Source organism: Mytilus trossulus, chromosome 7, assembly GCF_036588685.1.
Source record: "Mytilus trossulus isolate FHL-02 chromosome 7, PNRI_Mtr1.1.1.hap1, whole genome shotgun sequence".
In the NCBI taxonomy this organism is placed as follows: Eukaryota; Metazoa; Mollusca; class Bivalvia; order Mytilida; family Mytilidae; genus Mytilus; species Mytilus trossulus.
The window spans coordinates 26,368,219-26,377,164 of NC_086379.1; positions in this window are offsets into that span (position 1 = coordinate 26,368,219).

Consider the following 8,946-nt stretch of genomic DNA (forward strand, 5'->3'; position numbering starts at 1 on the left):
ACAATTGTCACCGCTTCAAAGGGTATAGACATTTCCAAATCGCAATTTTCTTATTCGACTAAACAAAATATTGAAAATCGGAGAATGCTATGCTGTGGTGAATACTTTAACGAAGAGATACATGTATCATTTACTGTTGTACGTGGAGTTGAACTTCTACAAAACCAGTTGCCGCACGAGAATTTGCCGAAAGAAGTGACATTTAGATTTTGAAATGGTTCTATTAACAGACCTACAAGTTCAAATTTACTTGTATTCGGTCAATGGGTATGAATGTCGTTTTGGGCGGCGTGGACGCTGTCCGGTGTTGATAGACATCTTAATAAATCTAAAAACCTCATATTTTCATTTTGTCATGTGTGAGGGGATCGGTTCTGATTGAGGACATCAAGAATGCGTGAGGGGACTTGGAATTATGTCTTTATATATAAACTATCAGTCGTTGAAAGTTGCCTTGATATGGTTAGATTGTTTATGAAAAAACAAAGGAGTAGGTCCGGTAAGGACCGATTTTTGCCTCAAATTTCAGGTTCATCTTTTGAAAGATTTTGACCACTTTTTAAACACTTAAGTGTCTATTTCATTTGATTCAATTAGTTTATGTGAAAGATTTTTGACTGATTTAGTCATAAGAAACGATCCGATTCAGGCTTAAATATGAAAAACTACCAAATATGCCGAAAAATGTCACTTTTCAGATGTTTTTGTAAAAAATGAAAGTGGCCGCATCCGTGTTCATCCACAACCTTTATATATGTTATGTATTATCATCAAATACAACTTATATTTCAATATCAAGGATAAACACGAATGCGGCCACTTTCGTTTTACACGGAAACCGTCCAAAATTTAACTAAAATGCTAGAATTGTGGAGATTTCAGTAATTTTGCATGACTTAATGGTGCTACTACCCAATATATGTGCATTGTATTGTAAAAAAACAGCCCATATTTATGTAGCAGAAGCATTCTTCTATCCAATAAATAACAATAAGTTAACATTTCAACAATTTTGTAAAACTGCTATATCATTTGGGGCCAAAAAGGGGTCTTACTGGACCTACTCCTTTGTGTGCATAAATAAAAAATATGAGATAGAAATTTGAAATAACAATAAATCACCAAGTTTTCTTTTTATGAATAAAAGTCTATAACCAATAAATTTCAAATATGTCTCCAAATTCGTGGATTTGGGCAAATAATCGGTATAGTTTACTACCACAATTTGATATTAATTAATGTTGTAATTTTCATTGTTATATCAGTATTGCAAATCTAATCCTGAGCTTTGTCTATCCTATTTTTGGAATGTTGTTTAAATTCATGTGACGTCACATGTGCGTTGATGGTATAGCTAACTCGGCTGTGAATTTTTATGCGCTGGTTTAGGTTGTTTTATGTATCCGTTTTTATTGTGTAGTTAGTCACCACTTCAATTTTATCATGCATATCTATTATTATCGAATAATTCATAATTTTGCAACCAGTGAAGCTTTATAAAATGACTACTAGTATATAAATTACAATGAAGTTTTATAAAATGACTATAGTCATTTTATAAAACTTCACTGGTTGCAAAATTATGAATTATTCGAAATAACAAAGATTTTCTTATTCCAGGCAGAAACCCTAGCCGTATTAGGCACAACTTTTTGGAACTTTTGTTCCTGAATTTACTTGTCTTGGCTTTCGAACTTTTTGCAACTGAGCGTCACTGGCAAGCCTTGTGTGGACGGAAGACGCGTCTGACGTATAACCTGGTACCTTTTGTTAGCTATAATTGGCGTGTTTCTCTGTCCTATATGTTCTCATTTATTTGTATTGTAGTCCTGTCGTGTAATGTTGTCTTTAAATGATATATTAACTATTGCCGTAAAAGCGGGAGGTTTGGCATGCCACAAAACCGGATTCATCCCACCATTTTTTCTTGAAATGTCCTGTGCCAAGTGTGTGTGTGTTAAAGTTTAATGTTAACTTGTGTTTCTGTTGTGTCGTAGTTTTCCTCTTATATTTGATGTGTTTTCCTCAGTTTTAGTTTGTAGTCAGAATTTGTTTTGCAATTTATGAATTTCGATCAGCGGTTTACTTCTGTTGCCTTTGTTGGAGACATATTTGCAATTTATTGGTTAGACTGTTTATTCATATACAGAAAACTTTGTGATGTATTGTATACATCAAAATATTCAAACAAATATCAAAATTTGTGTTTTAGCAATCACTTTTTTTTAATACGCAGTATCACAGTGTACAAGCGGACAGTGACACAAAACGGAAGTTGCTGATCAGTCCGACGGCGATCGGCTCGTTGTTTTTCAAAAAAATATAGAATATCAACACAAAGTGTCCCATAATGGATTGTTCAGCAGCTCAAGGTAAGTGAATAACTACAATGATGTATTTTTGACCATTTAAAGCTTATTTTATGCTTTTAGCATCAACCGTCTTTTTAAAATAACTCCTGATCATGAAGAGGGGTCAAAATTTTGCGATTTTTCGAGTCATAAATCTTAACAAAACTCCGAAAATTCAAACATTTTCAAGATTTTTAATCGATACATAGTTGAATAATCATATTCCGCATACACACACAAAAGTTTGGTTCATTTTTTTTTATTATATTGTCACAATTGAATCTTTTCTATTCAAAGTGTACTGTCCGCCTCGTTGCCACCGTATGTTTTCATACTGTCCGATTCGTTGGTCATATTCATGATCGATATCTTAAGCAAAAGTAAGATTGAAACATGCAATTTATCCACATTCATGACCGATTTCCTAGGAAATATCAACATTTATAAAATGTTACTGATTATTACATATAAAAAGCATTGTTAATGCATGCACATGAAAATTTAATATACGTTTCTCTAGTTTGTTTTAGGAAAATGGGGCACGTAGGTGATTTTTATGGTATATTTATTCATACATTCATGTGGAACATTGTTATTTTTATCACTTAAAAACATAAATAGGGGTAATAACTTTTCATGAAAAATACAACCATGCAACAAAAGTTATTTCTAGGCCTTTTATAGCTGACTATGCGGTATGGGCTTTGCTCATTGTTGAAGGCCGTACGGTTACCTATAGTTGTTCATTTCTGTGTCATTTAATTTGTTCTCTTGTTTAGAGTTGTCTCATTGGCAATTACACCAAATCTTCTTTTTTATATTTATAAACGTTTGACACAGAAAATCAAAACAATAGTTTTTTACACCCAGTTTGCGTCTTATTTCACCAATAATCAAACAAATCTCATGGCTTGGAATTCAAGTCAAAAAGAATCAATTGAAAAGTTAATTGAAAAACTATATCCATAAATAACAAAAAGCAAATATTTTGCAAAGGAAAGTCGTCGTTTACAACTAATCGACTGAATCTTAAAAAATTATGTTTTTGATTTACTGTTTTCAGTTTTTCAAAAAGTATTGGCAGCAATTGCCGCATTTCTTCAATATCAGAGTCAATGTAATTGTCATCCGATATAGAAAGATCCAAAAGTTCTCTCGACAGATCTGCATCGATATCGAAAAATGATTTATTCTTGTCTCCTTCAGTTTCCATTTCCTCGTCTGTCTGTTCCTTGAGGTCATGAGAAATATCAGATTTGCGGGGTGTTGATGTGGAGATTTTTTGTCTTTTTGCAACTGGGCTTCCAATTTCATGCGAGTTATCATTTTCAATTTCAAAAAGAGTGCTTGCTGTTTCCAAAAGATCACATGTTTTTCCTATATTAAGAGTGTCCTTATAATTGTCACTATGTATGTAATAACCATCCTTTTGTAGTTGGTTTGGTATAACACAAAAGTTTTTCGTCTGAAGAATGCATTTATTTTGAATATAAACCTTTATTTTAAGTGTTTGTTCCGGATGGCGAATTATATTGTGGTCTATTATTTCGGAAAATATTTTGCACGAAAACAAGCATGTTGTACAACTATAAGGATTACTAGTACTCATCATGTATATCTGAAAATATAAGCAAAACATTATTTAATTGATGTTCTTAAGTGCGCTGCATCACTCACTATCATCTACTGTTGTTTTAAAATAACTTTTAAACAAGAATGTGACCATAGTACACGGATGCCCCACTCGCACTATCGTTTTCTATGTTCATTAGGCCGTAAAATTGGATCAAAACTCTAATTTTGCATTAAATTAGAAAGATCATGTCATAGGGAACATGTGTACTGAATTCACCATGCATTTATTAGAATATTATATCGGTAGAGAATCTAACAACAAGGTCCGCAAACGATGAATACGAGCAGCAGACATGAGTAAAGGTTCTGGAAGAGTGACCAATGTCCCCCTTTAATTGACACGAGATCCAAGCTGAATATATAATCTATAAATATTTTCCATATATAATCATAGACAGTATCTGTGTTGAATAAAGTTTAAATGTGGATAAATTGCATGTTTCAATCTTACTTTTGCTTAAGATATCGATCATGAATATGACCAACGAATCGGACAGTATGAAAACATACGGTGGCAACGAGGCGGACAGTACACTTTGAATAGAAAAGATTCAATTGTGACAATATAATAAAAAAAAATGAACCAAACTTTTGTGTGTGTATGCGGAATATGATTATTCAACTATGTATCGATTAAAAATCTTGAAAATGTTTGAATTTTCGGAGTTTTGTTAAGATTTATGACTCGAAAAATCGCAAAATTTTGACCCCTCTTCATGATCAGGAGTTATTTTAAAAAGACGGTTGATGCTAAAAGCATAAAATAAGCTTTAAATGGTCAAAAATACATCATTGTAGTTATTCACTTACCTTGAGCTGCTGAACAATCCATTATGGGACACTTTGTGTTGATATTCTATATTTTTTTGAAAAACAACGAGCCGATCGCCGTCGGACAGATCAGCAACTTCCGTTTTGTGTCACTGTCCGCTTGTACACTGTGAGTATAAGAGGAGTTAACTCTTTTCGTAAAAAAATATATACTGTGCTGATACGAAATTTTTCAACTTTTATTTGTAGCTAGAAACACCTCGTTGACATATTTTTTCCTTTTGTTGTTCGTAAAACATATCTTCCCACTATGTATTTCAAAATTCTTTTTCATTAATTTTGTTTATGCACACAAATGTTTTTTTTTCCTGAACAGTCTGACCGCATTTAGGCAACTTTCAAAGACTCATAGTTTGGAAATTATATTATGATTTCACGTCCCCTCACGCATTCACGATGTCCTCAATCAGAACCGATCCTCTCACGCATGACATAATAAAAATATGAGTTTTTTTAGAGTTATTAAGATGTCGATCAACACCGGACAGCGTACACGCCGCCCAAATCGACTTTCATACCCATTGACCGCATAAAAAGTAAATTTGAACTTTATGGTCTGTAATTAGAACCATTTCAAAATTAAAATGTCACTTTTTTAGGCAAAATCTCGTGCGGCAACTGTTTTTGTAGGAGTTCAACTCCACGTACAACAGTAAATGATACATGTATCTCTTCGTTAAAGTATTCACCACAGCATAGCATTCTTCGATTTTCAATATTTTGATCAGTCGAATAAGAAAATTGCGATTTAGAAATGTCTTTACCCTTTGAAGCGGTGACAATTGCTCCACTCAAGCACAACCGGAAAATCCTCTCACGGTTTTCATTGCAGAACCATATGTTCTGCGTGTGTAGATTTCCAGCCGTGCATAATCTAGTTGTTCTTTATCACTTAGATCACATTTTTTTTCCAGATCCATCAATAGAACAAACACTACCAGCTTCAATTGGCAACTTGTGACTTCCACATCTAAATTTATTAATAGTATACATCATTTCAGGTGGGGAAACAGAGAGATATTTCTCAAAACCAAATTCAGTCTTACAATTCTATAATTAATACACTTAGGTGAGTTAAATATTTGTGCTTTCCAATTTTCAATAAATTTTTCATGAAGAAACTGTTTAACTTGTCTTGACAGAATAACATTTCTCTCCATAATTTGGTTATTCCTACAGTGATTATAACCACATTCAAGTAAAATTTCGTTGATACATGGTAACCATTTAGAGTGATACACATCATCTTCGTCAAGTCTATATAACATATCATATCGTGCGTGATATTTTCTTTTTTTTACCATTTAAAATAAGTTGCAAAAAGACAACCATTCTGGCTTAATACAAATAGGCATAGGTTCTCTACCAAGCTCTCCATAAACAATACAATTTGGAGTACATTTTTTAATCTTCAAAATATACTTGCAAAATTCTATTGCAAAGATTAAATAATTTCATTGTTTTCGTAACCCCACACTTGAGCACCATACAACAATATAGGTGCAACCATTGCATCAAATATTTGTAACAAAATATCAACTGGTAAACAAAGCCTTCTCGCTTTACACAATGCATAGAGCATGGCCTTCCTAGCCTGTTAGACTAGCCGAGCTTTATTTTTTGAAAGTGTACCTTTTCTTAAAAAAGACTGTTCCCAGATATTGAAAATCTTCTATAACAACTATTTATTCATTATTATATAAAAACTGAGTATTCTCACACTGCCTATTTTTGAAAGTAGAATAACATTGGTCTGAGTTACATTGACTTTAAGTTTCCAGGTCTCACAATATAAAAACATCACATTTAGACTTTAGTGCAGATTGCAATTCAGCTGCCAGATTCTGCAAAAATAACAGTATCATCAGCATATATACTAGTCAACAAAAGAAACGATACACGTAATTTATCAAAGAGTATTAAAATTTTAACAAAATGAGTTACACTATTTCCAAAGGCTTTCATTTGCAATGTATGCAATTGTGATAATGAAAATCAAAACCTTTCGGAGAGTACCTTAATTCCATGTAAACGATCATAGGGTGCAAATTATTTTTGTGGAAAGTTTGACACAAAATCGTCACACAATTTTCTAAGTACCAAATAGAATTATCAAATTCGTTTAAAAAATATTCATAACGCTAATCAAGTTAATATGTTCATGTTGTAACTAATTATATATAATGGGTTGAATTGAAAAAAAATGGGTAAAAAATGTGTTTATGAAATCTCAAAAATGCAAAAAAATAAATTGTTTTCGTCTCAAATCAATGTTTTAGATATGAAAACAACACACTGTAACTTTAGAACCTTTCGGATTAGTTTTAAGATTGTTAACGTTCTTTTTAATTTCACTTTACACATACAGTCAATGGTAAATCAATTGATAATGTTTACATTTTAACGATTTCTTGTTGGGCAGAACTTTGCTTTACAAATAAACAAAGAAACTGTACGATTTTTAAAAAAGAATTAATGTCAAACATTGTCTTTATTGTCATTGAAAGGTTGACATCATTAGTTAGAACTTCTGTTTTTAAAATTGTTGTTTTATGTAAATTTTGTCAAAAAACTTAAATTTCGCAAAATGACGTCACGAAAGCCCCAAAAAATCTTTTTTTTTTAAACGGATTTATATTTTCATGGTCATAAGATATCACTACCTTCAATATTGGTCCTATAAACGAAAAACTTCATCTTTAATTTGAAAAAAGTCTTGTATCGTTTCTTGTGTTGACTAGTATAGTAACAAATACAATTTAACCTTCAATATCATCATTATCAAACAGCAAGTGAGAAATAGTACATACATCATTAAGACCATCATAGGCATATGATAAGAACTATGTCAGATCATTAAGAAAAAATGAAAATATTAAATGAGAGAGGTTTTCTCCTGGTCTGACTCCTACATTTGGAGCAAAATATTCAGAGAAATTATTACCTTCTCTTATACATGATTTTGCATTTTCATACAGATTCTGTACAGCAATAAGCATTTTACCATCAATATCATTTCGTAACTTGCCATAGTTAACTATGGCAAAAATTGTTACGAAATGGTATTGATGATAAAATGCTTATTGCTGTACAGAATCTACTAACCAAGTCCGTCCGTCCGTCAGTCCTGTTTCTTGTCATCGCAACTCCTCTCAAACCGCTCAACAGAATTTCACGAAACCTTTTCAGATAATAAGGACATACTATGTAGTTGTGCATATCGACGGGAAATTGCGATTCAATTTTTTTTCTAGGAGTTATGCCCCTTTGAACTTATTTACTTTAACGTACTACTGCAACAGTTTGTCATCGCAACTCCTCTCAAACCACACAACAGAATTTCACGAAACCTTTTCAGTTAATAAGGACATACTATGTAGTTGTGCATATCAACGGGAAATTGCGATTCAATTTTTTTTCCAGGAGTTATACGCCCCTTTGAACTTATTTACTTTAATGTACTACTGCAACAGTTTGTCATCGCAACTCCTCTCAAACCACACAACAGAATTTCACGAAACCTTTTCAGTTAATAAGGACATACTATGTAGTTGTGCATATCGACGGTAAATTGCGATTCAATTTTTTTTCTAGGAGTTACGCCCCTTTGAACTTATTTACTTTAGTGTACTACTGCAACAGTTTGTCATCGTAACTCCTCTCAAACCACACAACAGAATTTCACGAAACCTTTTCAGATAATAAGGACATACTATGTAGTTGTGCATATCAACGGGAAATTGCAATTTAATTTTTTTTCCAGGAGTTATACGCCCCTTTGAACTTATTTACTTTAATGTACTACTGCAACAGTTTGTCATCGCAACTCCTCTCAAACCACACAACAGAATTTCACGAAACCTTTTCAGTTAATAAGGACATACTATGTAGTTGTGAATATTGAAGGAAAATTGCGATTCAATTTTTTTTCTAGGAGTTACGCCCCTTTGAACTTATTTACTTTAGTGTACTACTGCAACAGTTTGTCATCGCAACTCCTCTGAAACTACTCAACAGAATTTCATGAAACCTTTTCAGATAATAAGGACATACTATGTAGATGTGCATATCGACAAGACATTTTTATTCATTTTTTTTCTAGGAGTTATGCCCCTTTGAACTTATTTGC